Source organism: Lepidochelys kempii, chromosome 6, assembly GCF_965140285.1.
Source record: "Lepidochelys kempii isolate rLepKem1 chromosome 6, rLepKem1.hap1, whole genome shotgun sequence".
Classification (NCBI taxonomy): domain Eukaryota; kingdom Metazoa; phylum Chordata; order Testudines; family Cheloniidae; genus Lepidochelys; species Lepidochelys kempii.
The window spans coordinates 41,482,216-41,510,118 of NC_136385.1; the positions used below are offsets into that span (position 1 = coordinate 41,482,216).

The 27,903-nt window shown below is 42.4% G+C and overlaps 1 protein-coding gene across 7 annotated transcripts in view; it reads right to left on the reverse strand.

The window, feature by feature from the left end:
• The window catches only part of HIPK3 (homeodomain interacting protein kinase 3), a 154,537-nt gene that overhangs the window by 85,324 nt on the left and 41,310 nt on the right, over positions 1-27,903 (reverse strand). The window lies entirely within an intron of this gene.

Genomic DNA, 27,903 nt, shown 5'->3' on the forward strand with positions numbered 1-27,903 from the left:
GCATCATTCCACACAGACCTGCAGAACTTGCCCTGCCAATGGCATCATGGGAGCTAGAATCTGTGCCAGTATCAAATGAAAATGCTGAAGTGTCAGGAAACACACACACAAATACACAATTGCGTAAGGGCATGAACTCAATCCAAACTCTGGTGTCAACTCAAATCTGTTTTGCTAAAATGCCAGACTAGTTTTTATTTTATATTATAGTGGATGGACCACTTTTCTAGAACAGAGGGGAACAAGTCATTTGATATGGTTTAGAGAACATACTAAAAGCGTCTCCATGGATATAAATATAACTTCAACAAAACGGAGTTTGTCATTTGTTTGTAGCTACTTTACCGGTATAAGCAATCAAAAAATTTCTCAGGTCAAGCATACTAATGAAATAAAATTAGCATTTGCATGGCTTAAACAGTTCTGCATTTGTTATGCATTTACAGCAAGAGAACAGACAATTTGATAACTATAAACTAACTTGGCAGCAAAATAATCTTTCAAGTATGTGTTACACCACCTTCAGTAATTGTTACTTCAGTGAAACAATTGAAGTGACTATTTTTCCCAGCCCCTTTGACTCTTTTAGCTGGTGTTTATTCCTCTCTGTCTTAAAATACAGAAGTGTTATAATTTTGTTCTATAGTTAATTATCTTTCAATTGTCTAACATCCTTCCATAGCACTTTGGCCCACAGCTGTTTAAAAAGATTGGTATGAAACTACTAAGTAAAGAATAAGAGGCCAAGCTCAATGGTAATGTAAATAGTGGTGTAAGTTACATTCACAAACAGTGTAAAGGGTAAGATAAGGTAAAAACTGGACTGAATACAAAAGTAGTACAGCTTAACACTGGCTAAAGTGGAGGATAGAAGGTAGAAAGAATTAGTCATGGATATCAATAGATGTTTTCTAACAGTGACATCTATTAGGGCTTGTCACCACAGAGAAGTTCATCACCATATTTATACTGCTATAACTCCTCATGTGGACACAATTATTCTGAAATAAGAGTGTCCATACAGGGAGTTACACCAGTTTAACCACAGCAATATAATTATACCAGTAAATTTTACCAAGTAGACAAGCCCTTAGACTGAGGAATAGTGCCCCAACAAAAGTTGCTGAAACCGCATAGCTTGGAATAATTTAAAACTAAACTTAACAAGAGACCATTAAATGTACAATATAGAATGGGTTAGTAAGTAGAGAAGAAAAAAATAATCAAAGAGGTTTTTCCCTACCTATTTCTAACATCTATGATTCTATTAACAAAAGGGTAGATCTTGGCCCCTGCTCCAGCAAAGTGAAGGAGGAGACAATTGATTGCCCCATAGTGTAGGGGCAGGTAAGGGGTATGGATAGAGCATGCTGCACTTCAGCTACCCTCAGCTGGAAAAGGCCTCGTTGAGAGCAGTCATCACCTGACAGTTTAGAGCAGGACTGCTCTAATCTCCACCAGGGCTGACATTTCCAAAAAAGTTATTGTGGAGAAGGGGGAGGGGTCCCAAAATCCTTGCATGGCCAATAAGTTGCTTTATCTGATGCAACATTTCTCAACCAGTGGGTCACAACCCAAAACTGGGTCACCAGAATGTGTCACAGGACTAGCTGGGTTCAGCTGCCCGTTCTGGGAGTTAAAAGCTGGTTCATGGGGTCACAGCGTCTCTCAAGTTTGGCCCAACTACCCCTCCATCATAATGACGGGGAGATTGACAGGCCAAACTTGAGTGGCATTGCGTTTCCATGTGGCGGGTCACAATGCCACTCACACTAATTTGGCATGGCCAGTCCCCCTTCAAGGGAGCCATGGGAAACCTGAACAGTGCTTCTGCCTAAGAGATCACAACACCCAGAGCAGGGAGCCGAATCCAATCAGCTTGTGGGACAGGAACCGGGAGGGAGCATTTGGTGTCTCTTTGCATTAGATGCAGCAGGTCACCCTGGGATATTGGGGGGGTGGGGGAAGCCAGGGATTTTTGTGGGGGGGATGGAGCTGCTCCCATACCCTGCCCCTTCTTTCCGGAAGGGGGGAAAGAGCAGATATCTGCTTTGCTTCATAGATAACGTGTTCTCCAACCAGATCCCTGATGTAGCACTTGCCCTGCAGCCAAGCAATACCCCTTCTTCCATTCCCATCCTGCCCCCCAACCCCATCTAAAACAGGCCCCCTAGTATACTCCCTCCCCCACAGCCAGGCACCTCTCCCTCTGTCATACTACCCATCCTGGCACCCAGATCTTCCCCGAATGCACACCCAGACCCTTCTGCCCCCAAATCCCCTCCACTTTACTCAAAGGAACCAATTCCCAACCCCACCCCCTTTTTACTCTCTGCCTCTCCTGGGCCATGGGGGGTAGGGGAGCTGTCTACTGACTGCCTCTCCCCTTTGTTGGCAGTGGGGGCAGTTCACATCCGGCCAAAGCATCTGGAATCTTAGTACTGAAGCCCCCGCAATAGACCCCAGCAGGAATGGGGGAAGCATGGGGTTAGGAGATGTCTCTGGGTTACAACAGGACATCAGGGTTTACAAACGGGTCCTGAGCCCAAGAAGGTTGAGAACCACTGAGCTAATATGTGAAAATAACAAAGCTAGACATTAGACAGAGAGGGGAGTGGGATGTCGAACAGAAAGGAATTGCTTAAGTATGAAAACATAGGTTAGAAATTCATTTCAAAATACAGTAATGGCAATATTATCAATGATCCAACAGAAGTACTGGTTGTAGTACACAGTGCTCTACTAGTAAGAGCAATACAAGTATTTGAGCCCATTAGTCATAAAAGAAATCCATTGACAAGTGTAGTCAAGTGAGCTCTAGCTCACAAAAGCTTATGCTCAAATAAAATTGTTAGTCACAAAGGTGCCACAAGTCCTCCTTTTCTTTTTGCGGATACAGACTAACATGGCTGTTACTCTGAAACTTAATGCTTGATTATCTATAACTTGTTCAAATCCCCAATGTTTCATATACAAGTAGATTAAAAAAGTCAAATGTGTCCAATTTGCTGATAAAAAACTATAGTGACATTCATCTGAAAATTGTTACCTACATTGAAAAAATACATGGAGAGGTTAAAAAAGTATGTAGCTTTAGAACCACTTGTACATAAGGGTTGTAAATCATAGAATCATAGAATATCAGAGTTGGAAGGGACCTCAGGAGGTCATCTAGTCCAACCCCCTGCTCAAAGCAGGACCAATCCCCAATTTTTGCCCCAAATGCATGCAACAGTGCATGCATTCTTTCAATTAAACTATGGAATACAATTTAAGATGTCAAAATACGACATTTACTTTTCAAACAACATTTAAAAGCGTGATAAGGTCAATACTGAAAACTTTATTCCTATTTCAATGTTAGGACCAACTAGTTTATGTACTTAGAAAGTGGAATCAATTTAAATTCCATACCTCATCTTGTAAGATCATTTCAAAAGACATCCTCAGTTGTTAGGTAAGTTCGTAAGTTTATTCCATAAAACTTGTATGATTTCTTAAGTACTCATATACAAGTACTTAAATGTTAAAAATATTTAATCTATTCATAACCACCAACCATCAGGTAGAGCAACGTACAATGCTCTTTGAAAACAATATTTTTTGCTGTTTTCAAACAAGTCAATCAATCAAAGTGCAGTTCTGAATAGGCTCACCATGATGTTTTGACTGTCAAATTCACAATTGTAATGGCTATTGTTTTATTAATAATGTGCTGTTCTTACCCAGAGTTGCATACTCCCTCATTTGCATTAAATACAAGTTAGGTGTTTTTTCTGTTTCACAGAAGCTCTTATACTGCACTCATTGCCATAGTATCAAAGTTCATTAAGTAACGTGACTGAAGTGTCATGTGTGGTTTGTTCACTGCCCTCCTCTCGCACCTGCAAAAGGTGCATGCAGTGTCATGTTATGTGTTGGTAGGGATGTGGGAGTTGTTTTTTAAATGTACATGCTGCTAAATGTCTCTTAGATAAGACAAGGTTAAAAAAAAAAAGCAGCATGCTCCGCACTTGGAGTGGAAGGTGATGAGATTTGTTATGGCCCCTCATTCCTGTGGGAATTCATCCCATAGTCTTGGACATGTCTCTGGGAAAGCTGTCCCTTGGACAGATAAGCTTTAACTATGGGGTAAAGCTCCACTGTGCTGGAGGAAGATAATTGTCTACCATGATCTTCATCTCAGAGTTTTATTAATATTTTAGATATGGTGGGCTCAGGCCATCTAACTCCTTGAAGATAAGGGCCAAAACTTTGAACCTGATTCAATACATATTCTATGGGAAGCCAGTGCAGAGAGCGGAGGACAGACCTGATGTGCTCACAGTAGCTTACACTGTGCTAAGGAGATGCACTACAGGATTTTGTAGTGATTGAAGTTTCCTGAGAGCTTCACGCCCAAATATACAGTATTGCTGTAGTCCAGAAGGTACAGTACACTGCTCTCCAGAATATATACCTCCAAAATTACCTGATTTTGAAATTATCTTTAACAGAGAGAAGTTTTTGAAGAAACAAGCTTTTTTTCCCCCTTTTTTCTTTAAATACTGGGTCCTTTGGGGGGGAAAAAAAAACCCAACCAAACAAGTAATTCTGCAGTAATTGAATAGTTCTCCTATTTATTGTTAGTAAAAGAACTCAGACTTTTGGGAAACACAGAAAAATGTAATGAAGCCTGGTGAAAGGTAGAAGAGCTGGTGCAGTTTGACTGAAAAATGTTATATAAAACTAAGCTATTTCTCTATTGCTTTATTATATATGGGCTAGATTGTGCTATTCAGGGGAAATGTGGAGATATAGTTTTTGCATAGGAATGTTAGAAGGCATTCTACATCAGACACAAAATGTCTTCCACAGCTCATCCTTTGTGGAATGCAGCTCACTATTCCTCTGTGCTGCTGGCAAAAGCTTTACCGATCAGGATACGGTAGATATTACTATGGCCTTTTCCTCTTCCTTGCCACTTTCGGGACATTGTGTCCCGCACGGAAGCAGGGTTAGTCCCTCAATTTTCCCCTGAGGGCAGGGATCGTACTCACCAATTTCGGAGTCAAATATAATATGGCTCTATACCTATTTTCCCTCAATGCAGCTGCAGAAGAAGGTCTCGTGGTATTTTCAGCTTGCATTTGAAGATGAACCCTTATTTCACTTCTACCCTGCATACTCTAATTCCATTTGTAACCATGTACTTCATTTGTACACATGCTACACTAATCTGATAATCTACAAACATAATTTGAATATTTTAATAATCCATAATGAGAGGGGGAAGAAAGTTAACTTATCTGAAATCAATTTTAACTATAAAAAATGTTTCTCTCACTTCATTTGTCAGAAGGTACTTAAGAACAAACCCTCAAAAAATTAAAATACGTTAGTGTGATGAAGTCAAGGAACTGCTATATTAGAAGTGTGCATATTTAGGACAATTTATTTTCATATAAAATTCTATACCTGCATAATTACTTACCAGTTTACTTTTATGCCAGGCAGAATGATCATCACTTTTGACAGTTTTGTGTGTTTTAATTCTAATAAAGAATATATATTATGAAGTTTTCACATCTTTATCACATTTTTATTCATATTTTAGGTTATTGGTTTAGATCAATAAAAGTAAGCGTTAATCCAGTCTAAGTGTGTATACATGCGTAGTTTACACTGGTTCATCAGTTTTTAGATCTATTTAAATTGATACACTTTTCTAACATAGATAAGGCTATAAGACAAAAATACAGAGCTAGATTTCCAAAAGAACTCAGCATTGGAAGCAGCTGGGCCCTGTGCATTTTTGAAAATCTGACCCTTAGTATTTACTACACCTTTACCCCAATATAATGCGGTCCTCGGGAGCCAAAAAATCTTAGCGCGTTATAGGTGAAACCGTGTTACATCGAACTTGCTTTGGCCTCAAACATTTCCATTATTAACAGTCACTTCCCACTCCCTGACTGACCCCTCAGAACCCCCGACTCATCCAACCCCCCCTCTCCGTGTCCCCTGACTGCTCTGACACCTATCCACACCCCTGCCCCAACAGCCCCCCCGCCTCCCCCCCGGAACTCCCACGCCCTATCCAACACCGCTGTTCCCCATCCCCTGACCGCCCTGCCCTCAGAACCTCCCAATCATCCAACCCCCACCTGCTCCCTGTCTCCTGACTGCCCGCTCGAGACCCTCTGCCCCTTATCCAACCCCTCGGCCCCAGCCCAGCACCCTTAACCAGACATGCTGACACCCTGCCCTCCAGAGCGCTGCTTTACCTCGTTATATCCGAATTCATGTTATATCGGGTCGCGTTATATCGGGGTAGAGGTGTATTTAAAATTTTTCTAAAATGAATTCTAAAACAAGATTTCATGACATAGTAACAGAACATTTACATTGGTATATAGCTCAAATTACATTCCATTTAAACTGTTCTTATTCTCTTGTTTTTCTGAACAATACCCAAAACCTACTTCCCATCACTTTTCCGGTGACCAGATGAGTACATAAATCATGGCCAGCCTAGCAACGATGTATATGCAGAACAAAGAGCTCCTACCCTCCTGCAAAGTCAAAGGAAATGCATTCCGCTACATTTTTAAACTGTATCGCTCTAAAAACCAAGAAAATCCTCCCATGAATTCTGATTCACGTATCTAATCCCAATAACACTGGTAATTCAGAATCTATGGTGCCATTCATTGAAACCCCCCAGCAGATGGGCAGTAGCAGCCATGAAGGAAACAGCATAAGTTAATGCTCCTGGAAGCATCCAAATTCCATTTGGAAATCCACTGGATCAGAAAGAGACAATGCCACAGAACGAAAGCTTGGGCCCTGTGTCATCCACTCATCCGTGACAGGGAAGATTACTGTGCCATCTCAGACAGGGGAAGAAACACTACATACTTGTAACTTCCTCCCCCTTCCACATCACACAAGAAAGATCTATTGCATTTATTCCTCTATACATACAAAAACAGAGAGGATGGAGCCCGCCCTTAGATTTGGCAGAGACTGTATGACACTGGGCTGCAAACTGATAAATGAACTGAATTGCTTTAGCTGTCATGAATTAAGATTCCTCAAGCTGGGGACAGCTAAAGACTTTGCTTATGACCTGCCAACTGTGAAATAAAAATTTAAATTATAGAGCCAGTTAAAACAGATTGCTGAACAAAGCTCAAGAAGCAAAGAAAGAAGACTGCCAGGCAATGACAGAAATGTGTTCAGCAGTTAAAGGCTACAGCAGTTTCTTATGATAAAGCAATTTGTTTACATCTATACTTCCAGCCCCAACGTTTGCAACTGTAGAGAAAAAATTCTTAAAACTGTGAACCTTTCTTTTCAAACTCATGTTATCAGTACCCCGTATTCATACAGAAGCCCTATATATTCCTGACAGTAACCATGCTCACAAGTATAACAGCTGACTTTGAGCATGCTGACCTTGAGCAAATGAACGCCCTTAGCAGTATGTACTTCTGGCTTATTTCACTGCAACAGCGAAACAGCCTCACCATCTATAGTAGTCAACAGTCTCTGGCCACCACTCCTGACTATTTTAAGATATCCCCACTACATTTCAGTGATGCACAGTTCAAAGTGATAGAATAACATCTGCTACCATGTTCAAATACAAGTTGTTTACAGTGGAATTTTGGGTTTGTTCTCATACTGTGCTTCCCTTATTTATAAAAAGCAAAACCTGATTTATGAACAGAACTCCACTTCCTGTTTACATTTGTAAAATTTGTTCACAGAATACAGGAGACCATGAAACGTGAATAATCAAGCACAGAAAGCTTTCACAGAAGGCATATTTGGTATATAACATTGTATAGCACGATGTCTGGATTTTAAAAGGTAGTAACTTCCTGATGTTCACATTGAAAGCTTATGGCCATCATGTACAAGGTTGGAAGTATATTACTGCCAAGCAGTGGCAGATTAGCCACTGGGCCAAAAGGGCCCGTGCCCAGGGGCCCCAGTCAATTGGGGGGCCCTGGAAAAATTGGCACCTCCGTGCCCCGCCTGCCTGCAGTCCCTAGCAGGAGCGCTAGGCGGGCAGAGCAGGGAAAGCCCCCGCGCCCTGACCCCACTCCCCAGCAGGAGCACCAGACAGGTGGAGCGGGGCAATTGTAATTCCTGTAATTCTGAACCCCTGACCTGAAATAAAAACAAATTAGGCAAAACTGAATAGAATCTCACAGAACAAGAGGCGTCCATTTGAAAAAGGATAAAACCATAGTAAGAAAAAAATTAATTTTACCTTTCTCCTCCTGGGCAAGGAAACAAACTTGAAAGAAACAGAGCGAGAGAGAGAGAAACAGACAGACATCTTTGAAGGTTTTTATGCAGGAAAAACGTATTAAAAGACTGACAGACCTTTCATATGATGAGACAGTGATCTATTTTATAGTGCTTGGTGAAAGAATGCACTGAAAACCAGTTTATGCTGTAAACTTCCTTAAATTAAGCCCTGTACAACACTGCTCAAAGAATGGTCATGTGCCTTGCTGAATCAGTCCTCAATGAATAAGGGAGACTTATTTGAACTTCTCGCCAATTATTTATCCCTACTTTATCTGTGTGGAAATAGCAGGCGTGGAAGCTTTGCACCCTTCTTAGGTCTTCTTTCCAGTCCTAAAATATCAGATTTTCTACAAGGTTGCTTTTTGTATAAACAGAATCTTTTCTGCTAAGTCAAATTCTAAGCGTGAAACTTTCTCCTGGATGTGGAAGGGCTTAGAACACCAAATAAACTGACCGATTAAAATAAAAAGCTATGTAAGTTTTGTAGGGCAGTAATTCTGGTGTGGGCCTGAGAATCATCTCACCTGCATATAAGCTGCATATAAGCAGTCTGGACAGCTAAATCTCCCAAGTTTATTAAGCCTCTTTGCCAGCGTGACTGCTAACTGTATATCAATTTAATGGAATGCCACCATTGGATAGTCTTTGTATATTCAGAAGGAAGTTTTGTCCGACCCTGTGCTACAGGGTGTTGCCAACTTTTTGGCCTGAGGGCTGCACCGGGTTTCAGAAATTGTATGGAGGGCCGGTTGGGGGGGCTGTGCCTCCCCAAACAGCCAGGTGTAGCCCGGTTCCCTCCCGCAATGCCCCCCTCCCCTGATTCTCAACGCCTGACAGCCCCCTCCCCCAGGGCTCCTGCCCCATTCACCACCCCCTGCTCCCTTTCCCCTAACTGCCCCCGGAACCCCCACCCCAACTGCCCGCTGCCACCCCATCCAACCCCCCCCCTCATTCCTGACTGCCCCCCGGGACCCCTGCCCCATCCAACCATCCCTTCTCCCTGACTGCCACTGGAACCCCTGCCCCTGACTGCCCCCGCCATCCAACCCCAGGGGCCAGGCAGGAGGGTCCCATTGGCCAGATGTGGCCCACAGGCTGTAGTTTGCCCACCTCTGCTGTAGCACCTAAATGTTCTTCTACTCTTATGACCAGGAGTTTCTCCAGGGACGGAGCTTTAAGGAACTAGGAAACATAAGGATGCAGCAAAAATGAAGGGACCAAAAGTGGAAGGGAAAGCCATAGTTCTCCTTACGCTAAGATTTGGACCATCATGAAACTAGCTCTCAGATCCAAATACAGCCCACCTAGAAGGAAATTCAATACATCACCTTGGTCATGAAAAATAAGATTCTTGCACTTTCAAGTTCTCAAAATCTCTTGAAACTCCCAGATAAGCAAACTATTTCTAGAATTTTGAGCAAAAAGTCCATGAGCTCTCCTGAATATCCATCCTATTGGAAGCAATCCCTCATGTCCCTGGACTAAAAGGTCCCACTGAATTGGAAGGGTCCAAGGATGTAGACCAGAAATCTGTAAGAGTCTGGAGAAACACAGTTGACTACTCATTCTCCTGCAACTACCTGTCATCTGCCTGCCCAGTCAACCTGTAGACTGCTCCTTGTAAGTGGCTTTGATCAACATGGTACAAGACCATGACAATTTCTTGTTTCACTCAGGATTGTGGTGGGGTTTTGTTTGTTTGTTTACACTTTTGCTCCATCCTGGTAATTCCATTTACATGCAACTGTCACTTTTCATATGAACGGCTGTTAAATCCAGCGGGAGTTTTAGGAGTAGAATGAGAAAATCCTCCCGTGAACTGCAGCTCCAGAAAGCAGTTGTGATGAGATCCCTGGGATGACTAATTTCCCTGAGATGAATGGGGGCCCATCTCAGCTCTCTCAGAAATGCAGAAAAGAACATGGTTCTGGATTCAGTAAAATTTGATTTAGTAAATTTAACTGATAAATCAGGAAAATTTAGAGTATGGGGTGCAGAATTACCATGAACCTGTTTCCACATAGGTCATCATCAGCCCAATTAAATGAAGACACTGGAGGTCAGATACCTGAAGAGTTCCCTAATGAAATGCCAGATTTTGTGAAATCTTTCCTTCAGCAATTAGGTTACAACCATGTTTGTTTGATAAGATCTGGTGTACCACCAAGTATTCTGGGAGGGCTTCTCTGAAAATGGATGAAGCAGCCTGGGACTTGACCAATTAAAAAGGCCAAGTCATTACAGAAAGATATAATTCCTATACAAACAGTGAGACTATATAAATGGATTTCTGTCTTAGACTGGGAATCAGAACTACCATCAGCTTCATGAAAACCAGAGGAGCAGAAGAAAGGCCAGTGGGCAACACCAGGAATTAGTAACAAGTCTAGTATTGTTGCTAAGTTGAGATAGCTTTGGTGGCATAGGCAAATCAGGGCAACGGAATGAAAATCCTGAGGAGAAAACTCTTAATTAGAAGTGCCTGGGACTCCATGCAGAAAAGAGGGGCTACTCACTGGGAACTGTTCTGCAATGATTGCCTCTCTGCATTCACACTAATTGGTCATGGAGCCTCTCGTGTCAAGCTGCAGAACTCTATGAAAAAAAACGTATCTGCTGGGATGCGCAGGAACACTTGCGTTTGGTTAATAAGATCAGCTCCATCTGTGTACCCCCTGCCCACCTCAATTCCCTCTCCTTAGACTGAAGAGTTCTGAAATAGAAAGAACTCCAAAGCAGAGGGGAAGGCAGGTTGTTGTGAGACTGCAGAGAGGCAACTCTCAAAGAACAGTTAGCCATACAAGACCCCTCTTTCTTCTTTGAGGACCTCTGTGCATTCCCAGTAATGGGAGATTAGCAAGCAGTGCCACCATCACAGAACAGAAGGCAAGGCAAGGCATTCTAGGTAAAAATGGACCGTAGCACCACTTTATCAATTCGAGTATCAGAACAGAATGCCCAGTCTAAAGATAGTGCTTAGTGAAACTATGGATACTGATGTTGATGCTTTCCAAATCTTTACCAGGGGAACTTGTCTTAGACAAGCTGGGAATGTAGCTTGTGGAGTTTCTCTAGAGTATGTCTTGAACCACCTGTGTCCTGGCCTCTTGGCTAAAGAGGAGCAGTGTTCAATACATCTCTTAATCCAGTGGGCAAGCAATTACTTACCACTAAATTCCCCTCTACATCTCTCCCTGTAATCCACAGTCTGATTTCCCACAGGGTTTGAACCTTTGTAAGCAAGAACACAGAGCTCTTTTAACATTCAGTGAGTACAAATGGGACTCCTGTGGGTGAGCATGGGGTCTGGGGAAGAAAATGGGGAGGGAGATACATTGCAATGAGAAAACTGGAAACAACCTTATGCAAAAGCTAAAGTGAGGCATCATGACAATTTTTTCTCTGTGTACAACCACATAGGGTGGAGTGGCCATTAAGACACTAAAGCTCACTAACCCTCTTTGCAGAGGTGATGGCTGTTAAGAACACTGTTTTGATAGACATATATAAAGACTGTCTGAGCCAGGTGCTAATAGGGTGGACCCATAAGCATTGTCAGGACTAGATTAAGTCTCAGGTAGGTGAGGTTCTACTAAAGTGTTTACACGTTACTCGATCCCTTAAGGAAATGTGGAACTGTGGGGTGAGAGAATATAGGTTTATCCTGACCAAGCTGTGGAAAGCCAAGACAGCTGCCAAATGAACCGTAAGGAAAGTTACCACTAGCCCCTGTGATTTCTAATACAACAGACATTCTAAATTGCAGGGATACCCACCCATGACACAGTTAATCTTTTAGTCTTCATCCAACACAAACTGTGTCCATTTCAGTGTGTAGTACTTCAGGGCAGAGTTCTTGCTGAATTGCAATAGTTCTGACTGGACCCTTTGTCAGAACATACCCTACCTGAAACAATCTCAGAAGGCAAACAGCAATTCTCTGCCCAGTAGAAAATCTGTGGACCTGTTCTGTTTGGGCCACAATGCTTCTGTGCTGTCTGATTTTCCCTATGACTGATGATCAGAGGGTGTGAGGGGCAGAGAGGCGTAGGGGAGATAACTGCTCCAGTCCAACGGAAATGCTGATTGTGATTTTCTGTCCCTGTGAGCTCTGTTCAATTAGTGATTTCTCCCACCTGAGGAAGAATAAGGATGTCACAGACTGGTTTAGCACCATTCATGTTGATCAGACAACTTCCCGTTTAGTGCATGTGCCTGCACATTCTCTTCCTATTATCACGTAAATATGATGGCAGATACTTTGCCTCTGCAGACAGGATTTGAATGTGCTCCTCAAATTATATATATAATACATAGACATAGTATTGTCTGTGGGCATCTATACCATGTGATTTTGTATGGAGGAGCAGAAGACCTTTAGGGCCCATCTCAACACTCTGAGTTCCAGGACAGTAATGTGGAGTTTGAACTCCCAGGTATTTCACCGGCAATGTACACAGAAGTCCGAGCAATGAGCACTCTAACCTAGATTGGAGGAGTCTGGTGTCGTCATAATAGTAGGGGATGGATAATTGAATGACACTCCCCAGAGCACACAGTCTCTGATCTCTCACCAGTGAAGCTACTGAAGCATGGGGGGGAAATAGGAGGAGCGGAGTTTGAAATAAAGGAAGAAGATGATTACCTTCCTTTTCAGGCTAAGTATGTAATGTGATGCTACTCACTACTGAAGGGGCCTCACTGTTAAGCAGGAAAAACATTTTACGTAAGTTGATGAGGCCATGATATGCAGAAGCCTCAGGAAAAACTACGGTGTTTACAAACAGACTGATCCTTAAGAGTTTGGGGAATCTCTTATTTTCAGAAATCTGTCTTCTGGGAGGAAGACTCTGGCTTGAGTGAAATCCAGGACTGCCCCAATAAAGGAGATTTGCTGAGAGGGTTGAAGTGAGGATTTCTGCCAATTAATGAGGAGCCTAAGAGACCACAGAAATATTTGGTGGCAAGTTGGCCTTTAGTAGCCAATAGTCCAATTAAGGGTAAATGAATATTTCCTTGTCTGAGGTGTACTACAGATAAGAAGTATTTTGTAAATACTCTTGGCACTGTGGACAATCGAATGGGGGGAGGAGGGAAAGGACATGGAATTTGAGGTGATTTGCTCCCACACAGAAACAAAAGGTACCTGATGTGGACACGTTTTATTACTACACAGAAGTATATGTCTCTTAAGTCAAGAGTGCACAGAGATGGTATATCATCTCCCCTCTGTTAGGACCCTGAACTTCAAAGTTTTTATATCAATGGTTCTCAAAACTTTTGTATTAGTGACCCCTTTCACACAAGTCTCTGAGTGTGACACCTCTTATAAATTAAAACTATTTTTATATAGAACACTATGATAAATGCTGGAGGCGAAGCAAGGTTTGAGGTGGAGGCTAACAGCTCATGACCCCCTGACGGGTCACGACCACCCATTTGAGAACCCCTCTTTTATATTCTGTTGAGGTTTCCAAGGTCCAGGGTGGGTCTCAGATGGTCTCCCTCCTTGGGTATTTGGAAAAATATGGAGTAAAACCTATTTCCATTGTGTTGCACAGGAACCTCCTCTATTTTATCCTTTTGAAAGGAACGTAGCTAGTCCAGTACAAGTTTCTTGTGAGAAGGGCTCCAAAGGGGAGGGGGAAGAGAGCGAGATCTGGTTTGAAATTGGATTGTACAATAGTCTGAAGGTATCTAAAACCCAATGATATGAAGTACTCACACCAGGCTAAAGAGAATGGGGGAAGAGGTCAAAACTACAGAAGGACAAGTGTGTGGCTCTCTAGCTCCTGTCAAAAGTAATGGCTGGGATGGGAGCTGGTAGTGAAGACAAGCAGGATGAAGATCCTTCTTCTGTGTTGCATTCTTTTTACAGGAGTCATTGTAGAAGAGGCTAGAGACTGCTAATGCCTCTGAGATTGGGTACTCTGTTGATGTTGAACAAGAGGAGACTGTCTTTGAAATTGAAAGTGTATATAATATAGCTCTTTTTTAGCAGTAGATGCAGACTGAAGGAGCCCCAGAGGCTAGGCTATCGCTCCCAGTTTTCAACTTTTCTAGACTGTCATCCACCTTATTACTAAAAAAGTAGGAACGCTCAAAGGGCAAATCTTCAATCAACTTCTCGGTCTGGGGCCAGTCTGATGTTCAAACCACGAGTATAGTCTCCAAACTATATCAGTGGCAACAGGCCTGGTTGTTGAATCTGAGGTGTTATAAGTGGCCCTCAGAGCATGCCTGGCTGATGTTCTCCCATCAGCAACCAAGTTCTGAACTTTGCTCAAGTAATGAGCCCAGGATGAAGTTAGAGTTCTATAAGGAGGTGGGTGGTCTGTCAAGAGGAAAAAAACCTTGTAATTTGCCACATGCAAATCCAGGGCAGTGGAAGAGTATATCTTTCTTCCAGTTGCACCCAACGTTTGCCCATCCCTATCTGAGGAAGTCCTAGTACAAAACACTGCAACACCTTCAACTTCTTGCTATATTGAAAACAGTCCATTTAACTCCTGTTTTTTTTCCTCTCTTACTAGTTTCTGGAAATTTCACAGACAAGAAGAAAAATTCCATTTTAAGAAAATGTAACAACTCTCGTGGTCTAAAAACACTTTGATTTTGAAATACATACACACATGCTTAAATATTAAAGCATGTGCGTACTATTACACGATCATACAATCTATGATTCTATAATCCTGAAATACATATGCACATGCTTAAATATTAACTAAGTGACAAGTACCATTTACTTCAATACTTCAAATTTAGCATGTGTAATGTCTGAAAAATCAGGGCCTATATTCATAACATATCATAGAATATCAGGGTTGGAAGGAAGGGACCTCAAGAGGTCATCTAGTCCAACCTCCTGCTCAAAGCAGGAGCAATCCCCAACTAAATCATCCCATCCAGTGCTTTGTCAAGTCTGACCTTAAAAACTTCTACCTCCCTAGGTAACGCATTCCAGTGTTTCACCACCCTCCTAGTGAAAAAGTTTTTCCTAATATCCAACCTACACCTTCCCCACTGCAACTTGAGACCATTACTCCTTGTTCTGTCATCTGCTACCACTGAGAACAGTCTAGAGCCATCCTCTTTGGAACCCCCTTTCAGGTAGTTGAAAGCAGCAATCAAATCCCCCCTCATTCTTCTCTTCCACAGACTAAACAATCCCAGTTCCCTCAGCCTCTCCTCATAAGTCATGTATTTTAGTCCCCTAATCATTTTTGTTGCCCTCCGCTGGACTCTTTCCAATTTTTCCACATCCTTCTTGTAGTGTGGGGCCCAAAACTGGACACAGTACTCCAGATGAGGCCTCACCAATGTCGAATAGAGGGGAATGATCACGTCCCTCGATCTGCTGGCAGTGCCCCTACATATATATCCCAAAATGCCATTGGCCTTCTTGGCAACAAGGGCACACTGTTGACTCATATCCAGCTTCTCATCCACTGTAACCCCTAGATCCTTTCCTGCAGAACTGCTGCCTAGCCACTCGGTCCCTAGTCTGTAGAGGTGCATGAGATTCTTCCGTCCTAAGAGCAGGACCCTGCACTTATCCTTGTTGAACCTCATCAGTTTCTTTTGGCCCAATCCTCTAATTTGTCTAGGGCACTCTGTATCGTATCCCTACCCTCAGCGTATCTACCTCTCCTCCCAGTTTAGTGTCATCTGCAAACTTGCTGAGGGTGCAATCCACACCATCCTCCAGATCATTTATGAAGATATTGAACAAAACCGGCCCCAGGACTGACCCTTGGGGCACTCCGCTTGATACCGGCTGCCAACTAGACATGGAGCCATTGATCACTAGCCGTTGAGCTCGACAATCTAGCCAACTTTCTATCCACCTAATAGTCCATTCATCCAGCCCATACTTCTTTAACTTGCTGGCAAGAATACTGTGGGAGACCGTGTCAAAAGCTTTGCTAAAGTCAAGGAACAACACGTCCACTGCTTTCCCCTCATCCACAGAGCCAGTTATCTCGTCATAGAAGGCAATTAGATTTGTCAGGCATGACTTGCCCTTGGTGAATCCATGCTGACTGTTCCTGATCACTTTCCTCTCCTCTAAGTGCTTCAGAATTGATTCCTTGAGGACTTGCTCCATAATTTTTCCAGGGACTGAGGTGAAGCTGACTGGCCTGTAGTTCCCAGGATCCTCCTCCTTCCCTTTTTTAAAGATGGGCACTACATTAGCCTTTTTCCAGTCATCTGGGACCTCCTCCAATCGCCATGAGTTTTTAAAGATAATGGCCAATGGCTCTGCAATCACATCTGCCAACTCCTTTAGCACTCTCGGATGCAGCACATCTGGCCCCATGGACTTGTGCTCGTCCAGCTTTTCTAAATAGTCCCGAACCACTTCTTTCTCCACAGAGGGCTGGTCACCTCCTCCCCATGCTGTGCTGCCCAGTGTATTAGTCTGGGAGCTGACCTTGTTCGTGAAGACAAAGGCAAAAAAAGCATTGAGTACATTAGCTTTTTCCGCATCCTCTGTCACAAGGTTGCCTCCCTCATTCAGTAAGGGGCCCACACTTTCCTTGACTTTCTTATTGTTGCTAACATACCTGAAGAAACCCTCCTTGTTACTCTTAACAGCTCTTGCTAGCTGCAATTCCAGGTGTGATTTGGCCTTCCTGATTTCACTCCTGCAGGGTCCGTATTCTGCTGCTCTCCTTTCTTCCTTGTGTCAGGATCCTGAACTTGACCATCTCATGGTCACTGCCTCCCAGGTTCCCATGCACTTTTGCTTCCCCTACTAATTCTTCACGGTTTGTGAGCAGCAGGTCAAGAAGAGCTCTGCCCCTAGTTGGTTCCTCCAGCACTTGCACCAGGAAATTGTCCCCTACACTTTCCTGGATTGACTGTGCACCACTGTATTGCTCTCCCAGCAGATATCAGGGTGATTGAAGTCTCCCATGAGAACCAGGGCCTGTGATCTAGTAACTTCCGTTAGTTGCCAGAAGAAAGCCCTGTCCACCTCATCCCCCTGGTCCGGTGGTCTATAGCAGACTCCCACCACGACATCACCCTTGTTGCTCACACTTCTAAACTTAATCCAGAGACTCAGGTTTTTCTGCAGTTTCATACCAGAGCTCTGAGCAGTCATACTCCTCTCTTACATAAAATGCAACTCCCCCACCTTTTCTGCCCTGCCTGTCCTTCCTGAACAGTTTATATCCACCCATGACAGTACTCCAGTCATGTGAGTTATCTCACCAAGTCTCTGTTATTCCAATCACATCATAATTCCTTGACTGTGCCAGGACTTCCAGTTCTCTCTGCTTGTTTCCCAGGCTTCTTGCATTTGTGAAGGCCTTTTCCTTCTACAGGGAGGATGGACGAGACCACCACTTGTGCCTCAAACTCCTTTATCCTTCCTCACAGAGCCGTGTAGTCTGCAGTGATCCGCTTAAGGTCATTCTTGGCAGTATCATTGGTGCCCACGTGGAGAAGCAGGAAGGGGTAGCGATCCGAGGGCTTGATGAGTCTTGGCAGTCTCTTCGTCACTTCGTGAATCCTAGCTCCTGGCAAGCAGCAGACTTCTCAGTTTTCCCGGTCGGGGCGGCAGATGGATGACTCAGTCCCCCTGAGGAGAGAGTGCCCGACCACCACCACCTGCCTCCTTCTTTTGGGAGCAGTGGTCGTGGAACCCCCATCCCTTGGACATGAAGTGGTTATACCTCAATATTTTAACTAATTGTTTATTAATGTAAATTGAAATTTTTTTTTATTGAAAACTTCAAGAACAGCATATGTCGATACAGTCACATCTTGTTAATTTACATTTGTTTCATGGTTTTTGATTAGGCATTAACTTAATATGTATTTTACTGACAAGTATCAAACCAAATAGTTTTTATTATCTTATACCGAAATTTCAGATAAATTTGACATTGAAGACTGTCTATTTTGTAGTTCTACCCATTATTTTATACAATACAGACAGTATTACTGACAGAATGTGTTACTTTTAGTTAGAAATTTGTTCACATCACTGAAGCATTTGGCTAGGATAGAATTTTCTCAGGATTACAGGTTTCAGAGTAGTAGCTGTGGTAGCCTGTATCAGCAAAAACAATGAGGAGTAATTGTGGCACTTTAGAGACTAACAAATTTATTTGGACATAAACTTTCATCTTATGCCCAAATAAATTAGTTAGTCTCCAAAGTGCCACAAGGACTCCTCATTGTTTTTTCCTCGGGATTATATATTTTTCAAAGCAACTTTTTTTCACTGTAGTAGGAATAGCTTGGACACAACAAAAAAGTGGTAATTTGCTTTAAGAAATTGACCATTTTCCTAGTTAGCAGAATGACAACAAAAAAGCAATGAGTTCCCTGCAGTGGTAGAAAGCTGGTGAGAAATTTAAGAAATAGAATGGGTGAGAAAAGATGCTTACCTACTTGTACAGTAACTGTTCTTCAAGATGTGGGCACAGATGTGTATTCCACTCAGGTGTGTGATCACCCAGCTCACTGACGTCAGAGAACTTTCCCTAGCAGCATCTGTGGGGGCAAGACCCCTGCCCTCTGACCCCTCCCCCAGTTATTTATGGCTATGTAAGGGCAGTGCTGCTGCTGCCCTCCTTCCTCCGTCCCCCAAGTTCCTTCAAACGAAACATCAGGAGTTGAGACTCCGATGCAGAGGGATGGAGGGCTGGTCATGGAATACACATTAGCACCCCCATCTTGAACAGTTTCCACACAGGAAAATAAGCTTTTCCTTTGTGGTTGCAGATGAATACTACATTCTGCGGAAGCTGTACTAGTAGGAGATGGGGCTCAGAGTCTGTCTTCCCAAAGTTTGCATTCGATCTAGACACAGCTGTAATAGCATAATGCTTGGTCAGAGTATGTACAGAACACCAGGGTGCAAGTGCCAAATATCGAAACATCACTGAGAAATGCAATCGATGTCTCTTGGACCATAGTTGAATGAGCCCATAACCCTTGTGGAGGTTGTGATCTGAGCTGCTCCATATGCCATCATATTTATCCACCTAGAAATTGCCTGAGCAGAGACCACCTGACCTTTCATCAAATCTGCATGGGAGACAAAAGGTAAGGTGATAAACAAAAGGTTTAGTCCTCTCCAAATAAAATGCCAGGCTTCATGTCGCACCCAACGTATGAAAGCACTGTTCATCTATGTTCGACTGTGGCTTAGGAAAGACTACCAATAAGTACATTTGGTTTATGAAAACTATGAAAATACTGCAGTCAAAAATTTTGGATACAGCCTTAGGGTCACTTTGTCCTTGAAAAATTGCATACACAGGGTCTCTAACATTAAAGACAGTAGTTCACTTATTTCCATGCACATGTCATAGCAACAAGAAGGGCTTATTTTTGGCACTGGAAAGACAGAGAACACGTTACCAGGGGTTCAAATGGAGGACCCATAAGGGCAGCCAGCATTAAGGTCCCACTTTTTTCACCAGTAGAAAGAGACAGATGATTCCTCTTAGATATCTCACCACCATGGAGTTCGAGAAAATTGACTTTCCTGGGATCAAAGGACAGAAACCCAAGATTGCCACTAAGTGGACCTTCAAGGACTGAGAGAGAGACCAGAAGACTGAAGAGGTAACAGATGCTCCAAAAAGTTCTGAACACAGGCTAGCATTGGTAGAATCCTATGGGCTAAAGCACAAATCAAAAACCACTTCCACTTGACCCAGCAGGTAACTCTGGCAGAGTTTTCTACTGTTCGGTAGTACCTGTCTAGCAGCTTCCAAACAGCATTCCTCTTCTTCATCTATTCATGCAGCATCCATGCTGTGAGATCCAAACTGCTCAGCACTGGATGCCAAATCTGACCACGGTGTTGAATCACTGTGTTGGGAATAGACAGGGGTAAAATCTTTCTTGGGTAAAATTACTTTGTATAATTAAGAAATTGAACTACAACTGTTGTTTCTTTGCCAATTTGCTAGGCAATTTGAAAAACAGATAATATTAGTCAGAAGCCGAGTTCTAAAACTTCCTCAAATTCCATTTTGATAAGATTAGAAAATCAAAACTGTACTGGTCAAGCTGGTGCAATCAGAAATCAACTTCAGTCTGAGCATGAATTTTGGCATGATTCAGCTTCAATTTGAGAGTAACCCAAGGAATGAGTGGGACTGGGGAAAAAGCATACATCAAAATGAGACGGAAGGTTTAGGAGCTAGTACTGAGACCCACTTGAGAGCAAAACTGAGGTCACTTCTTGCAGTCTTTTCTGACAAAAAGATTGATGGTCAGAATGCTCCCATCTACAAAGGTGGAGCTTAGCATACTGTTCTTCAGAGACCACTCATGATTCTGGAAAAAATTCCTGCTGAGGTGATTGACCAAATAATTCTGGAGCAGCTGTGGGAATTACATTCTCCTTGATAGAAAACTGCCAAAACTTTGCCTCCTGACAAAGCTGCTTGGAGCAACTCCTCCCTACTTGTTCACTTAATACATTGCAGTGATGTAGCTGGTGATCATATGAACTGCTGTGTCTTCAATCTACATCCAAATAGTTCTGCATTCATTGTAAATGGCCTGAAGCTCCAGGCCATTGACATGAAGGAAAGATTCCTGCTCTATCCACAAACCTTGGACCTTCATTGTCCCCAGGTGCACTCCGCAACCTATTGTGTGCTGGACCACGTAAGTACATGCCGCCATATCACTTAGTAACTTCAGGCACAAATTCTAGCTGAAGGGTGAGAGCAGACAGGCAGGCACAGGCAACAAATTGTTTGAAATCGTTCATTCTGTAGAAATGCCCTCAAACTTGGAGAGACTCTAGTAGGGCCGAAACGAACTCAATTTTTTGTGTTGCCATTACCGTTGAATTTTCTCTGTTCAAAATCGGACCCAGATGATTGAAGAGATCAAGTGTGAATTGGAGTTTACTTAGTTTTTGACTTGCCCCTCACTAACCAATTGTCCAGGGGTGGAAACACATGAATTCCTCTTTTTCTGAAATATGCTGCTACAGTCACACATTTGGTAAATACCTGCTGAGCCAAGAACAAAGGGAAGCAAAGGGAAGCACAGTGTTCCGATAATGCTGACCTGCCACTACAAATCTCAGACGCCTCCTACGGCTCAGGAAAATCATCACATGGAAGCAAGCATCCTTAAGATTGAGTGTAGGCAAACCAGTTGTGATTCGAAGTGGGAAGAATAGTAGCTGTAGTAACTATGTGGACTCATGTATTTGTTCAGACTGTGGTACATCAAGAATAGATCTCATCTCTCCTGGGAATATGGAGATGACGAAGTACCATGAGTAAAATCCGTTTCCCTGATGCCACACGGGACCTTTCTCTATGGCCCCAGAAGCCCAAAGAGCCTGAACTTATCTGTAAACGTTGCCATAGCCTCACAATTTATAAAGTGCTTTGGCAAAAGCACTTGCTGATTGGCAACGCACATTTGTAAGGATGAGGTAGAATAAAGTTTGCTTTCCAACACGTCCAGTCTTTTAGAATCTTTGTCTTTTGGAGTGGACTTGTATTTCCCATTTTAACCTCTCATTACCTGACATTACAACAACAAGAGAGTTAGGCACCAGATGCAAGAAGAAGTACTCAAAACACTGCATAGGTATATATCTGTCATCCATATACTTCTCTGTGGGTGGTAAGGATGCCAGGGTGTGCCATAAACTTTTTGCAGGTTCCACAACAGTTTCATTTATGAGGAAAGCCACTCTTCCTGGAGCAGAGGACTGAAGAATACCCAGCAACTTATGGGTGTTCTGAACAAATTCAACCTGAATTCCCAAGTTTGAAGCCATGTGCCTCCAGAGGCCGTGTTACAATTTAAAATCCTCATGTACAGGAGAGGAGGAATTTGGCTCCCCAGAATTGTCTGGTGATGAAGAGGAAGGAATTGGAGCCAATGGAATCTCCTGTGGCGTCTGTAACAACAATCAGCAGGAGCAACCCCAGTCTGTGGCTGCAGTACCAGAGATTGAGGAGGGGATGCTATCAGAATAGGTGACCTTGTCCTGGATTGAACCAAGCATCAGGATATTACAGACTACACAATATCCCTGGGGTTCCAAGGAGGCCACTGTGGGTAGAGGTACAGCACTGGTGGCCAGTAGGAGCTGGGCCAAGACCCTATAATGCAAGTGGTGCCAAACTCGATACTGATGGTGATCCCCAGAAAATCTCGATGACTTTCAAGAGCAGTATTGCAAAGGGAAGGGGACAAAGAGGGAAGAGGACAAAGATGCCTCTGAGCCTGACCCTGAAGAACCTTCCAAACAGTCCTCAGGCAATGGAGAAGCCACCCCCAGAGGGACCAGTAAACATCCTGCCTTATCTGAAGCCCAGATAAGCAGGCAGCATCAGTACTAACAAAGATAAAGAAATCAGCAATTTCAGTACTGATAGGGGTCTTGCAATCACACACTGTACGAGAGCAGACGTCAGTACCCAAGTCCAAACTGGCACTGGTCCCATAGACGTAGTGTGCACAAGAATTGTTGTCAGCACCGAAGCTAATACCTCCAAGCAATAAACCACTCAATATGGAAAAGGATGGCGACCTCAACTCTTCACCCTGAATTGGAAGTAGTGCAGAAGACTGCCAAGAACAGCAGCAGGTGCGCAATCAGGCCCAACAGGGCCAAGGACATTGATGAAGAGGTCACCACAGCTAAATGATCCTGAATTAATGAAGAGTCATGAAAGACAGGCAAAGCAAGTCCACTGGGTGGAAACGATCGGTGATGACACTGACTTCACTGGTACCAGATTCAACCAATGCCCCATGAATGGTGCAGAAGTCAATGGTATGGGAGTCCAATTGCTCTCGCTTCAGGACAGGAGAACAGGTAGACAGTCCTGCTTTATCTCGTGTACTGGAGGAACCGCACTCCCCTTAGAAGGGAAGGAATCTCTCCTAGCTCCGGAATGGCTCCAGTCTGTTTTATGAGTCCTTTTCCTAGGAGAACCAGAGGAAGGAGAATGATCTCTCTCCCTCCTGGGAGAGGAATCCAAATCTGGTTAAACAACAGCCCATGCTGGTTCAGACACACTCTGGGGGGCCTGACAATCAGTGGATGTGTCTGGTGAGAATACAGGCCTCATGGCCTACTCGAGAAAGTGCTGAATCAAGCTCAAGTCTCTGGCCACCTGTATCCTCTTCTTGAGCGAATTATTGATGGAACACCTTTCTTTAACGTGCCCTTCCCCAGGGCACAAACATACATCAAGTATGGAGGTCACTAACAGGAACAGCCATGCCACACAAACGGCAATGTATTAAACCTGGTCAAGGCATCAGAAGAGGCTAAATTTTACTAAGCTAATTCTACTACTACTAATTTAACTTTATACACAAAAGCATAGAAAATAATGACAGAGAACTGTGAAGTAAAATACCACAAAAATGCTCCAACTCAAGCACTGGGGTGGGGGAGAAGAAACTGAAGGTGACTGGGATGGCACCACCCTTAAATAGCTATGGGAGGAGCTAAGGGCACCACTCCTATCAGTACCACTAGGCAAAGTTTTATGGCTTTGGTGTGCTGGGAACATACATAATGTGTGCCTGCACCTACTCAAAGCAGCGGCATAAATCCCTACATTGGTTGCACTGTTGCTTCTAAAAAGCTGAGCAAGCAAACTAAAGAATTCAAGCAGGCACAGTTGCTAGTACATGGGCAAAATGGAGAAACAGATTAGCCCCACTTTCATCAGTAAAGCACACATGTAGGATTAAAAAGGTATATAAAGGATTAATTAGTTTAGCTTGGCTAAGAAAATATACGTGCTTTGTAGCTTATATAATATGTAGGTGGTTAGCAAAATGTAACAAGGCCTTGAAAATAATATGCTCAAGAACTAGGAGAAATGTGGCATCTAACAACCAAAGTTTTGGGAAGGATGCTAAGCTTGGAATGTGGTGTGTGGAATCAGTAGTGACCCCCAACATACTAATGTTTGCTTGGAGAAAGAGGCACAGTTGTAAAAATCTTGTCTTCTCCAGGCTTAAGGAGGGGGTCAACTCCAAACTGTTAGCTAGGATAACAGTCAATGAGACATCATTTATTTGTTGCATTGTATAAAAGAACCAAGCTCTCGGGCAAGGAGGGGGGTATTTAGCAGATCCTACCTGACTATACTGGAGCTAGCCAGGGTGAGGGGATTATCCCTGGGAATGATCCTTTTGTGAGTATTCTAATCTAAGGTTTATAAATGTTTCTTACTGTATGGGTGTAAAAACTGCTTATTGCTTAAGCTTTTAGATATGTTAAGCACAATTATACAAATATTCAGACTTGAGATTTAATAAAGGGGTGTAGATGAATTGGTGTCGTGGTAATAACCTGTATTCTTATCATCATTATTAATAATACTAATTCCAAAACCATACAACTTTAAAAATAGTATATGGGCAAAGTTTTCACAAATGTCTAAGTGACTTGGGATCTTAAGTCCTATTTTCAAAAATAACTATGAATCAAGATTGTGTGTGCTTTGCTGAGAAAGTGGGGCAAGTCTGTTCCTACATTTATATCCTAACGCTCTTACAGTACAGACTGCATCTATAGTTCAAAATATACTTAAAAAAACCACTCTCACTACACTAATATTTGTACAGGTATTTTCTTGGTAAAATATGTTTGAGAGAAAAATATCTGGGTTGAATCCAGAATCTCTCTTACCCTGCTTGCCCTGTTGGGCAGCTGTATGATAAAATTCTCCCCAGTGAGAATTAAACATACAACTCACAACAGCAAATGAAAGGATTAGCCAGTGAGCAAGTGACGAAGGCTTTGCACCAATGTATAATCAGCATGATCACAGTAAACAGCGAATGAGAATGAGAATGTGAGGAGAGAAGAGGGATTAACCTATTAAACAAAATCTCTATTTTCAAATTACTCTTGATGGACATTTCATTAAATAGAACCTCTTATAAAAAGAGAGCTGATCTCTATCTAAACCAATTACATCTCTATTAAAATTGAATATATTATGTTTTTCTATGTAAATTCAACAGTGCTATAAATTTGATGAAGAAAATAAAGGTCTAACTTTTAGAGAAGGCCACAGTATTCATTTATTTATTTTTTAAAGATGCAGATCTTGGCCTGGATGGCAAGAGGCACTGTTTATTGTGAAATAAATTGTGTCTCTATCCCCCCCACCCCCTCCCTGTTTATGTGCTCTCTTATGCTATCTCTGAACAGCATGCCTCTCCCCTCTACTTCCTTGCTGTTTTCCGCTCCAAATTCTTTATTCGAGCTCAGTTCTGTGAGGTGATGAGCACACTTGGTTGCCATTCAGGTCAGTGGCAGTTGAGAGTGCTCAGCAACTTACAAGATCAAGCCATTATCATCTAACATTAGTAACATTATCTAAGTGCTTGTATAGCATTAAGGGTTATAGCAGTGCTATTAGCTTTAGACAGCAATGCCCTTAGTCAGACAGCATGCCAAGCTACCCAAAAGGAATTTGAATTGCTCAATGTCTACGGTGCTATGCACCCGCAATGCAACCCAACTTGCTGAAATGAAACTGCAGTTACTAGAAACAGACAGAAAATTCAAAGTAATAAATTTCAAGTCTCTTTCCAAAGGTTAGGTTTCCGGTTGGAGGATTAACACAAGAGTTTTAGAATAGTATCCGCATTAACAGGTTTGGGGGTCCCCCCCTCCCACGCAAAAAATAAATTAAGTCCAATTCTCAATATATTTCAAATATAGATATAGTTATGAGATACAATACAGTATAGATATCATATAAATCATTTTGACCTCAATCCTGCAAGCTGCTCCATGTGGGTGGACCTGTATCAGCAGCGTGAAGGCTGCAAGATCAGTAACCTAATTCACACTTATTATCTCTGAATAAAAAATTATTTTTAAAAATGTTTTTAAACATAACTTTATATTATTTACTTCCCAGAGATTTGTAATCTTGTAATCTTCTACCAGACTATTTACAAGGCACCTTATAATTAAATTACAACAATTGAAATTTTATACTTTCTTAGCATGTGCACCTACGTGCATCTGTCCATCAATCCTTTGATATGAGGCTAACGCCTTCTCTCTGCGAGAAGTTCTTAAAGCAACATGACACTGTAGGCACACAAAAATCATGCGCCTACAAAATTTGAGCACTCTTAATTTAGAGATATTATCTTTTTCACACACAGAAATACTTTTTAAATGTATGTATTCAACAAGCACTATACATGCAAGGTACAGTGCGATACAACGGAACTAATATCTAAATTATACCTTGGATAATAGATTACATGTTGGTCTTCCAGCATACAGACCTGCTCCACTTGATGAATGTGTCCAAATTCTATGCCATGAAAATAAATATTTATGACAGTCTTACCTTTCCTTGTTTTACATTCTGTAATTTTTTCATATTCAAAGAAAGCTAGAAAAAAATGCTATTCTGATAAGAACTTTCCATAGTCCACATTCTCCCTATGGTGAGAACACAGTAGAAAAGTAAATTTCAATGGGTCCACAAAAATTATAAAAACACTGACTGTCAATTGGCTGATGTAACCACAAAGAATAAATACAAGACTAAAATGTTTAATAGGGAGCAGAATAATTGCGTCAATACAATAATACGATACAACTATCAGTGCCTGGTGTACAATCTGAATCAGAAGCAGAAAAATGACATAGTAGTAGTATACCTATGCAAGTTTCAGTAGGGTCATCCAGTCTGGGTCCATCACTTTTCAGAGCACAAAAAATAATACATCAATAACCAAAACGATAATTTTCTAGCCAACATCAGAGGTTGTAAAATCTCTACGTAGGGAGCTATTCAATATCTATTGAATTGTGGTCTTAGCTATGCTAGAAATCTAAACGTTAACAGCTTGAGCCCCAGTCATGCCACCAGGTGACTGGCACTCCTGGCAGGAAATTACAGGTGACTGGCACCTTTACCCTCTTCCAATCCTGTTCCAACTGGGGAACAATAATGTGCATGCTTACGTCACTTAATTTTTCATTTCCTCTCTTTTATGAGTTTGTGTCAGGCACATTGTGTGTGTAGCAACTCTTAACTGCTTCCCAATAAAGCTGTGTGTGTATACATTTGTGGGTTTTTTTAGTGCTTAACTTGGGTCAGAGATTAAGCAATGGGGGAACTGGGAGGCAGAAGTGGAACTGCTAAAGCAGAAGAGCAGCTGTGCATGAGCCTCTCTTTCTTGTAGGATCCTCATTGAGAAGATTTTGGGTATGTCTGTGCTTCAATAAAACACCTGCGGCTGGCCGATGTCAACTGACTTGGGTTCACAGGGCACAGATTGTAGGGCTGTACAACAGCAGTGTAGATGTTCAGGTTCAGGCTGGAGGCCAGGCGCTGGGACCTCTACGAGCCATAAGTACAGGATTCACTTCACCAGTCCCTGAAGTTCACTGAAACCGATTGGAGTTGAGGGCACATAGCATCTAGCATAAGTGTACATACATGGTAGAAAAACTATAAAGAAAGTATATATATATATGATCTCTTCTATAGAAGATACCACTACAAATGCCACATTATTTCCAACTGCTTAAAGAGAGAAATTTGTATATTAGGTGAGACAAGGAAAAAGGAACTC